Below are 11,502 nucleotides of genomic sequence, written 5' to 3'. Positions count from 1 at the left end.
GACTCCCCATCCTCTCCACCATGACTGTCCCCATGGTGCTGAATGCATTTGGATTATATGGCATTAAAACTGGGAAATATTCTTGTAGTACCTAGTGCAGGTACATCACTACGCTATGAGCAGAGTTCCTTAACCCCTCAACAAGCATTTAACGAATGTCTTCTGTGTCCAGCAGTGAGCTAGTTACTGTCATTGATAGAAATAGACAAGTCTATATCAAGTTGACTAGTAGCTGGTTAGGTGAGAGAATATTATTTATCATACATAAGTAACATAGAGAGGGCAAAGGAAAGAGCTCTATGATCACAAGACCTGGGTCCTAGACTTGCCAGTGGAAGCTTGGGCAAGTTACTCCAACTCTTGGGCAATCAGTTCCTTATCTGTAAAGTGAGAAGGCAGGGAAAATTATTCTTGTGATTTTTTTTACATCTCTCTTATTCTGTGATCCTATACAACTATAAGGTATATTGCAAATCTTCCAAATTATAATTACAAAATAATATATCCCTGACTTCCATGTGGGAGACCTGGGTTCGATTCCCAGACCATGCACTTAAATATATATATATATCTCCTGAAATTTTAGAATTGATATTTTATTTTGTCAATGTCCATGGCATAGGAACATGTTACAGGTGAAGTGGGGTAAAAATGAAGTATAAGACAACTTTAAATAGAGTCCTAATGCCCTTTGGAGAACCTATTGGGGAAAGGGTGGCAGCTTTCCTTAAACTTGAGAGGCTGACTCCTTTAGAAGGGAGCTCCCATCCCAGTAGACAACATTTCTCAGTATCAGTCAGAACCAGAATGAAGCATTGGAGGAACCCCTTAACTTTAATAAGCCCCTCAACTTAAAAGCAAGCATGACAACTAGATTTATTGTCTAATAGTTATCATTTAAAAAACATTCCTTTGGGCACTTACTGTCCCAAATCCTCAACACAGGACATGTACCAGAACATGTACCAGTTTCCATCCACAGTCAATACCAATTCCACCTCCTGGACCTCTTGACAGAAACACCGATAACAGCCGCTCACAGCTTGGGTAGATCTCTTCTTGGAGTTTAGGTGCCCAGCAGGATGGAGGGATGTCTATTCAAGTAGAATTTTATCCAGAACTGTATTTTGGACAGGGAAAGACCTCTTGATGGAAAGTGTTCTTCTGCCAGACTCTATCAAGAACCTCTGACAATCTTCCTCTGATAAAATAAAATGTATATCTCCTGACCCCTCAGTGCAAAATCATACATGGACATGTATTCAGTGGTAAAAATATTCATGCCTTTGATTTCTATGGCTAGGCAACAAAACTAGAGCAAGGTTAAGTGTTTTGAATTAGACATAAAAATTTTAGCGAACGATAGTACATTCAGTACAGGATCACACAAGAAGTGACTTCACTGGTTATATATATTTTCACAATTTGATAAAGGAAATTTAGGTAGGAGGTGTGCCATGGGTTGTGAAGTATTGAAATTTATTGTACTGTCAGGACTGAGTTCCTTTTGCAGAAATGCAGCATGAGGCTATGAGATGACCAAACAGTAAGAACTGAAGTGGCAAGATGCCCCCCAAAACGGAGAACAGAGGCCATTATCTCTTAAATTATAAGGTAGAGGCCAGCAGCTTCCCATCAAGGGCATTTCTTGGTAACATTCGCCAGTGTACCGTGGAGATCCTTATCCTCTCTATATAACTCTTCTCCTCTTTCACAACCCTCAAATCTCTGCCTCTCCATGTATAACTTGAGAGTGAGACAAGCATCCTAATTCCTTATTACTTATGTGGGCATAATAACAAGATACATAAAATGAAACCACATGGGGAAACACCCACTATAGTGACTATTGTAAATCAAAGATGAAAATACTTTTCTTGTAGCTTCCCTGTGCCCCAGAGAATGGATGCCTGCAAGAGGACCACGTGGAAGGGATGCTGGCTGATAGAAACAAAATGCACCACATCTAATCCATATTATTTGATTTTCATAGTAGCCATGTAAAGTAGGCATTACTAATACTCCCATTTTACAGAAGTGACTGAGATCACAGTGGCGTTTTAGTTGTTGCTCTAAATACTTTAATTTTTTTTCATTTTCAAATAAAATAGATCCACAGGAAGTTGCAAAAATAGTACAGAAAGGTCCTGTGTACCCTTCTCTAAGTTTCCATCCATTGTTGCATCTGATTTAACTAAGATCCAGCAGAGGCTTTTACCATTTCCTCAGATGCTCAACTCAGAGAAGGTGGAGGCTGAACTCTTGAGGTTAAGAGTCAGGGGCATCCATACAGTTGTTGGAGGGCTTTTATTGGGGTAAAGATATATATTTCTGCACCCTGGGGAACCTGTGCCAATCTTCTGATTGGAGATTTACGAGATGGTAATTGAGATTCACTGACATGCCTAAACTGCTTCTGCCTCAGGAAAGAAACCAAACTGGCCCTACCAATCTAGTTTTCAATGATCCTGCCAAAGGAGACTGCCAACTCACTACATGGCTCTATAATCTGTTAACTAGGCTCTGGATACTGACGAGCTTCCAGTTACCAGCTGGGCATTTGGTGATGAAAAGCTCTCTATTTTATTACCAGTCCCTTAGGTTAATCAGTTCTTCCATCCAAACTATTTACCATTCCAAGTTACCACTTGCTGATCCAGCAGATGTAAAAAGCCAGTTCTACCCTGTCCCTTCTCTACTCCAACTTGTGAACTTGGAAAAGAAAACAGCTCCCACATTTTTTATTGCACTATTTATTGGATGGAAGTTTTTCATCAATCATTAACATCTTTCTCAGAGAATCAGTTCCCAAGATGGAGGAAACCTGATCCTTTTCTTCGGCAAATATTGCTTACGAGGCCACACTTCCCTGCATATGCCTTCCACAAGGATACATTCCAAATGCTTGACAAGTGTTGTCCTCTTTCCTCCTGGTCACGATGTTCTAGAGGCCAAAAATCTTTAAGGGAAGTTAAATATATTGAACAGTACCCCTTCTCTCCCTTTCTCACTACTCACTAGGAGGCAACTTACTCACTGAAAGGGTACCCTTTTGCAGCTGCTGCATGCTAACCTTTCCCCAGTGTCTGGTGGCACACTCTAGATCATGGGATTGAGGAAATCTGGGCAATGGCAAAAACAAATACTTGTATTCCTTAAAAAAATAAAGGAAAAAATGTTCTCTCTGACCTCCACTAAAACAAAAACCTTTATAGAAAAATGCACCCTGCTCAGCTGCAAAAAGGTGAGAGGTTAAATGTGGACAGAGTAGTAATATATAAGCAGTTTCTTAGTTTACTGGTGGGAATACTTAACAACCTAAGTATGTTTCCCCAGGAGGTAATCTATTATATTTTGTCCAATTTCTTCCTCCAAGAACTGAATCAATTCATGATGTAATGCCCAAGGGAGAACAATCTTTTGGAAACAGAGTATCTTTCTGGGGACAAGGTTGAGGAAAACATCTTAATATTGTTACAGCTTTTGGCCTGGTGGTAACAGCTCCACTCAGGGAAGGATGGCAGAGCATGAGTGGTGAGGGCAGTGAAATGTCAAAAGGACACTACTTCAAAAGTGTTTGGCATTTGTGTAGAATTGTTTTCCTTTCTTGGAGAAATACAGAATATAAATCCAATCAGACATTTACAGGACAGCTGCAGGACACTGGACACTTACTTCAGGGCCTGAGCTGAGAATGCTGCTTATTCAAAGGGTTGGCATCTGAATGCAGAGCTGATTTGTAGTTTAAACAATATTTCTTCTGGTTAATGTTCTGTTCCTGACCCTAACTCCCACACCCACACCCTCATTCCCATACAAACTGTATTTGTGAAGAAATGGTCCATCAACATGCATCATTCACTTGATTTTAAGAAAACAGATGAAACTTTTAGTTATTTGTGAGACATTATTCCGGATGGCTTCAAAATTCTATTGTAGCTATCGAATTTAGCGGCTCCTTCAACAAAACTTTCACAGGAATAGACAAGTATTCAGGTGGGCTGACGTCCTTAAGCACCTAGGTTCTGGAAGACAGAGAGGCAGCTGAAGCAAGTGGAATAAACAGCAGGCTGAGTATTAGAAGACCTCCAATTTTTTCTAGGCTTTATCGTTACTTGCCACCCAAAAGAGAATCCCTTACCTCTGCTCATCTTACTGTAACACGGGAACAATAGTGTACCTTGCTATCTACTCCAGAGATTCAAAGATATATAACAATACCTCAGAAAGGTGTTTTACTATAGTGTGGGTTGAAAAAAAACACTGTGTATGTGTGTGTAGGGTAGAGGTGGAGGGGAACAAAGCCTCGGTTAAGGGATGCATGTGCATGTGTGGTGATTTAAAGGAAAGTTGGGTTGTTTCTCTCTGAGGGGAAAGGAAGCCAGACTGGGAATTGTTCAAGAGGCTCCAATTTGATTGGGGAAGGTAAGTTGTTTCTAAATTTAAAAATAAGATCATTTAGGTAAAAAAGGACAACAACAAAAAAAGAAGCCCTTCATTCCCAAAGGATTAAAGAAAAGTAGACCTTAAGTAAACCAATCAACCCTACTATGTCCAATGAAAGATGCATCTACCACGTTTAAGTGTGAACATTAAAAGCATAAAAGGAATATTTAAAAATAAAATTAAGAGCCTGCTTTTTTCCCAAGAAATTTGTAGCCTCCTCTCCCCACCTCTGGAACATACAATTTACCTCCTGACAGCCTCAGAGCCATGGACCTCTTGGAAATACCCATTCACATACTCATGGAGGTCTTTTTATTTCCCACCATTCAGACATTACAAAAAACTAAGCACCCACTCCTTAAAATGATTTATATGTCCAGAACATGCCAGACTAGTTTATAGGAATATAATTGGACTTTACAGTGCTTGGGAAATAGAAGTATTTGAGTCAATATGCAATATTTCTAACTGAAATTTAAGATGCAGGCAATGTTTTATCTGTCTTTATTACATGAAAAGGGAACAGCCATGACATTTTTCAATGGTTTCTTTCCATTAACAGAGATGTCTGATATTCAACAAAACATTAGGTGAAAGTTAGAATTTTGTATTTCAAAGGGAATACCTAAAAGGTGGATTTTAAGTCTTTACTACCATTATGAGAGGCAGATTTCCTGGCATTGAATAATTTATGTTTCCCGTTTCTCTTGGTTTAAGCACAAACCAAGAGCCTGTTGGTCATAGGTAACTATAAATTAAAAGTTATTATTGTGACTAATGATAAATATGTTTTGTCAGGGTCATGAAGCACAATGGTGCATTACAAAATGAATCATCTTGATTGTGCAGAATACGTTCTCCCCACAGATCCAAAGGGTGGGAATATTTCACAACCTAAGTGGGGGTGGTTGGACTCAGTAAACAATGTTGGAGGCTGCATCATAAAGGAATCATTGAAGCTTACTAGAGTGGTTTGGGGGGGGTGGGCATAGAAGTCTACTACCAAGGGGGTTTTACTGCATATTTGCTGGATCTGATATTCCTAGAACTCCCAGATTCTTAGTGGTCCCTAAATGTTTAAGCACTTAAATTCAAGCATTTACAACCCTTCAGGGACCTCTGTAGAATTTATTTTCATTTGTAGTTGCTATCATCATGGAGAAATTCATTTAAAAAATACTAGTAGAAAAGCTGATAGTCTATTTAAAAACACTGCCACACATGTAATTCCTTAAGACAAATATCTAGCTTTTAACAACAACAACAAAAAAAGCCACCTGCAAGCTGTAAATACATTTATTAATTTATCTTAACAGTATTTTCTTTGGCTGTGACATATTCTAATATGCAGTTGAACAAGGGCTAAAAATTGTCAAACCAAATTCTTGTTTGAGAGCTGAGCTCTAACTATTGCCAGTTTGAGAGAAACACACATCTAGGTTTAGGGACTATGTCTTGTTTGTTTTGGCTATGACATAGGGCAGAACAGTTTCCATCCCATTCAAATGCATTCAAGAGAGTTTGAAATATTGCACAATAAAAGTCATTCATTATATCTGTCTGTTTTCCCTTCCAAAAACAAAAATGGCTGCCCAGTTCCAAATCCACACAGGGGGCAGGAAGAAGGGAGTCAAGGGGTCACTGGAAATCACCCAAGACTAACACCAGGTTTTTCAGGTTTGAGTTAGGGAATACTTCTGAAATCTTCATTCCCAAGGTATACTTAAAACGAGAAAAGACTGGTTGCATTTGATTATTGCTCTGTTATGAACAATTAGACTATTAGAAAATGAGCATGCTGTATTTGTTCAAATGTTAGGCATAAAATCATACATACAATTCACATTCAAGCACCTGGCATCTGAACTAAGCTTACTTGAGCCTAAAAATCCTTTTTATTCATTTTTGCTATGAAGTTTCAACTGTATGCCACCAATTTTATAAAAACTGAGAAACATTACTCTATTGTTTGAATCAGATATTTATGCAACTACCTGATGCTGCATAGGAGTCACTTGATGTGCCCAGTAGAGAAGTTGACATTTACTTCCATGGTTAGCAACCAGCGCCAGGGACAAACACTGAAAATGCAGTTTGTTTTTAAATGGCAAGACCAGAAATGCCAATAATGAACCACTGCATTTAACAATGACAGAAACACTACCAGAAAGTGGAATTTTTTTTTTGTAAAAGCAAGTTTTAAGTCTGCAAATAAAGCCATGAGAATAAAGGAATTATTAGATGTAGTAAATCAATATAATAGCTATTTTAAATTTCAGGGCTTAAAAATTCACAAACACACATACACATGGGAACATGGAACTTAAAAAAAAATCCTGATTTGAATTTTCTTGAGTTACATATAAAACCAAAAATGTTAGCTTTGCTTGTCCCTCCATATAAGCAGCCCACTTTTATCACACAGACTGTAAATTAAACCATTTAGTCCAACAATTTGCGTGCCTTGGAGAAATGAGAAAAAGTAAGACTTAAAGTCAGCTCTCCAACTTGTAAATGGAAAATTTGTGATGAAATCTCAACCTACCACTTAGAAGATGCAAACGTTGTCTTCTTCTTCAACATGCCTGTTCATTTACTTTTCCTTTTCATATTTAAGTGATACAATGCTTAAAGTATCAAAAATAGGTGCAGTTCCAGAAAGTATTTGCTTTTCAATTTCCTACAATTTTCCAAAAACCTTTCTAATTAATCTTAAAATTAAAGTCACAGGCAGGCTAAGTATGATCTTGGTTGATGATGTGGGACAAAGTATGAATCAGGAAAATGGCAGTAAGTGATTACTAATCTTCTACTTAAGCTACTATGTAACTTGTATTATATGTATTCTTGTCTGTATCATAAATTTCATAGAAACAGAAAAGCAACAAAGAATATAGAAAAATGAAAACACTAGTACAATATCAGGCAAATTTGAAACTGTTTGGGCATTAGCTGTTAGTCTATTCAAGTTAAGTCAAGGCTATGCAATAATCTTTAAATAAATTAAGACTAAAAATAAATGCTATTTGGAAGACAAGCAATGTGATTTAATTTTATCCCATTTCAGTTAACTGATAGAGTACCCCAAACCCACAGTCAAACCAGTCAGACATAGTACAAAGAAATCTGGTAGTACAAGATACAGAAATGTATAAACATTCAAGAGGATAGATTTCTTCTTTATTGTATAGTACAATTCACAGTTTGTATTCTAGATTCAAATTCATGCTTCCCCCAGATTAATTCACAGGTTAGAATACAACAGGAAGTTAAGAAAAATTTTAAAACACTTATATGAGATGAAGCCAACCTACAGTGCCTAGCTAGTCTCAGTGAATAATAATGAAAGGACATTTGGAAAAGAATGTGACATTTGGAAAAGAATGGTGTTCCATTCCTCTAAAACTCATCAATGAACTTTGTTTAAACATCACTTCTTCTAGAAAGGAAGAAAAAAAAAACTTCCTAAATTAAGAGCTGATAGGTCCATGGCATTTCTTTATAATCATACTTACCTTGTATTGTAATTCTGATCTCTTAAAGAAAATAGATCATCTTGAAGGTAGTGATCATTAATTAAACATTAATGCCTAGCACTTACTTAGTTGTTGCATAATTGCCTGGCAAGTTTATCAATGAATCCATAATCTGCCTGAGATGATTGGGTAGAAGGAAATTTTTTCATGTTAAGAAATAACTTCTCAATGCTAACGGTACTTTCCCATAAGGATAGTGACAATCTTTATACTAAACTAAACAATAATAAAAACCTCAATTCATGAAAATTCATCATAAGGTTTATTACATAATTAAAATTTTTAGCAAAGAATTTTGAACCCTATTTTAATTCAACTCTCTTCGTTTTCTCACTTATATACTCAAAGATTTATCTGGCAAGTTGGTTTCCTTACCATATTTCTGGTATCTTATAATTTCTGACTTGGCTTTTTGCCCCAAATGGTAATGTAGGTCTGAGTATAACTGAAAGCTTCTGATAGATCTGGTTGGTCAGGCTTTCACATATTTTACATGACCAATCTCCCTACTGCCATCTCTTTCCTCAAAGAACTTTTAATATAAACAATGATAAACATGCACTGAGAAAAAAAAAAACGTTTGTATAGCAATCAAGATGGTGTACTACTGGCATAAAAATAGACATTTAGATCAATAGAACAGAAATAAAGTCCAGAAATAGACCTACCTATATTAGGTAAACTGATTTTCAACAAAAGATGCCAAAGAGATTCAAAAGGACATGGATAATCTTTTCAACAAATGGTGCTAGATAATTTTCATATAAACAAGCAAACCCAAACTCTCACTTTACACAATACACAAAAATTAATTCAAAGTGAATCACAGACCTAAATTTGAGAGGTAAAACTATAAAATTTTTAGGAGAAAATCTGTGACCTTGAATTAGGCAACGACTTCTTATACACGACACAAAAGATATGACCCATTAAGGAAAAAAATTGATAAATTAGGCGTCATCAAAATTAAAACCTTTTACTCTTCGAAAGACACTGTTAAGAAAAATAAAAGACAAGCCACAGACTGGGAAAAAAATGTTTGCAAGATACATACCTAATAAGGACTTGTATCTTGTATACATAGAACTCTCCGACTCAATAATAAAACAATAACAATAGAAAATATGGCAAGCGATTTGAACACACTTCACCAAAGATGTAAGGATGGCACATAAGCACATGAAAAGATGTTCAATGTCATTAAACATTATGGAAATGTAAAAAACTTCAGTGAGATACTGCTATACACACGCTTACTAGAATGGCTAAAATGAAAAAGACTGACAATACCAGGTACTAGTGAAGATGTGGACCAGCTGAAACTTAATGTGTTGCTAGTGGGAATGCAAAATGGTGCAGCTACCACAGAAAGGTCTGGCAGTTTCTTAACATCCCAGGAATCTTGCTCCTAGATATTTACCCAAGATAAATGAAAATACATGTCCATAAAAAGATCCACATGTGATGTTTCTTGATGATGATTGAACAATGATATAACTTTCACAATGAGACTCTGTGAATGTGAAAACCTTATGTCTGATGCTCCTTTTAGCTACTATATCAACAGAAGAGTAGAACATATGGAATAAAAATAAATAATAGGGGGAACAAATGTTAAAATAAATTCAGTTTGAAATGCTAGTGGTAAATGAAAGCGAGGGGTAAGGGGTATGGTATGTATAGTCTTTTTTTTTCTCTATTATCATTTTATTTCTTTTTCTGTTCTTTTTCTAAAGCGATGCAAATGTACTAAGAAATGATGAATATGCAACTATGTGATATTAAGAATTACTGATTGTATATGTAGAATGGAATGATATCTTGTTTTGTTTGTTACCTTTTTCTTTAATTAATAAAAAAAAGATCCACATGTGAACGTTGGTAGCTGATTTATTCCTAATAGCTTAAAAATGGAAACAATCCAAATATACATGAAAAGGTGAACAGATAAACCAATTGTGGTACACCCATAAAAAGGAGTACTATTCAGTGATAGAGAGGAATCAACTACTTGTAACATGCAACATAATAAATTTTAAAAGCATTATGCTAAGTCTAAAAAGTCAGATAGAAAAGGATATCTACTGTATGATCTATTTATGACATTCTTAAAAAGCCAAAACAATAAAGAAATCACATGAAAAATTGCAAGGGGTTGGGGCTGGAGGAGAGGTGATTGACTGCAAAACAGCAGAGGGAACTTTTTGTGGGGTGAGAGAAATGTTTTACTACATCACTGGTGGCGATTACATGACGATATACATTTGCCAAAACTCAAATTGTACATGTAAAATGGGAGAATTTTACTGTAGGTAAATTAAAAAAAGCTTTCTTTCAATCCTGTATGAATCAGAAGTTACTGTTTTCTCCTCGTTATGACAGGTTGAAGTCTCACCCTCAATTCAAATATATCAGTGGAATGTGGACTGTGAGAGAAAATAGAAGCAAAGTGCCATTTAATGTTAGAAGAAAATGAGAGGCAGAAAGAAAACAAGAATGTCAAAAACGTTTTTAGGGGAATTTGCCAGGAAAACTGTAGAAGCAAATTTAACCAAATTAAATTAAAATAATTAAATTATTTTAATTTCAAGGACTTTATCTCAAAGACGTTTTCACACAAGCTCAGTGTGGCATAATTTTCAATAGCAAAAAAATGAGAGACAACTGGCATCCATTAGTAAGTAGATGGCTATCTACACATATTCAAACATGTAATCTATGGAGGGCTGAAAAAGACTGAAGTAGCACTAGGGTTTTCCATAATAGGATTGAAGGATATTCATGGTATTTTGTGGATTTAAAACATCAAGTTGGGGAATGTCATATACAGTGATCCCATTAAAAGAACAGGAAAACTTATATTCACGTGTGCATAGGAAAACATCTGAAAGATACAGCTGTTGTAACCCATGCTGACACAGAGATAGCTAGGGAGGGGAAGGTGTGGCTGCACATGGTGTGGGGAGAATGGAAGACAGTTGCCAATATTTCTACTTTTTTATTTTGTACAGTTCTCTACTTTTTTTTCTCCAACAAATACATATTATTTTTGTAACAAAAAGGAGTAAAAATGAATGTTAAAGGAAAGCACATATAGTAACAAAGAGTTGCCTGGTTTTTAAGGGTGTGTAGATGGGAGGAAAAAATTTCAGATGTCATGCTGCCATCTTCTGGAACAAAGAAGAATCTACATCAGTGTAAAAAGGATTAAGTATAAAAACATTCTATGGAAAATGTCAAGGTTACTACAGTAAAAAAGGCAGGAAAAAATAATTTTGAATCTCAGTGTTTTAATTAACCACAAATGAAAATAAAAAGAAACTAACATGATCAAATATTAAAATAATTTTTCACAAATATTTTGAGAATTGGAGGATAAAACTACATCTAAATTGCTTTGATTTTTCAGACCTGTTCTTTTTAGGAAAACTACCTATGTCAGATAAATAAACAAAATATTTATAATAAAACATTCTGAAACCAGTAGAACTTGTTAAGTATGCATATATTTTATTTTTAA

The 11,502-nt window shown here is 35.8% G+C and overlaps 1 protein-coding gene across 8 annotated transcripts in view; it reads right to left on the bottom strand.

Annotated features, from left to right (window-relative positions):
- Positions 1 to 2,318: 2,318 nt before the first annotated feature.
- CDCA2 (cell division cycle associated 2) overlaps positions 2,319 to 11,502 on the bottom strand; it is a 50,030-nt gene continuing 40,846 nt past the window's right edge. For 3 of the 8 annotated variants that reach the window (XR_013172414.1, XR_013172415.1, XR_013172413.1), the window contains one exon: positions 2,321 to 4,025. The gene's annotated coding sequence lies outside the window, so the exon portion shown is untranslated. Of the gene's footprint in view, positions 4,026 to 11,502 lie in introns of all 8 variants that reach the window. The other 5 variants (XR_013172417.1, XR_013172416.1, XR_013172410.1 and 2 more) reach the window with 4 other exon arrangements.

Source organism: Tamandua tetradactyla, chromosome 3 (assembly GCF_023851605.1).
Source record: "Tamandua tetradactyla isolate mTamTet1 chromosome 3, mTamTet1.pri, whole genome shotgun sequence".
Lineage (NCBI taxonomy): Eukaryota > Metazoa > Chordata > Mammalia > Pilosa > Myrmecophagidae > Tamandua > Tamandua tetradactyla.
Note: the sequence above shows the minus strand (reverse complement) of the source record. Positions and strands in the feature narration are given on the sequence as shown.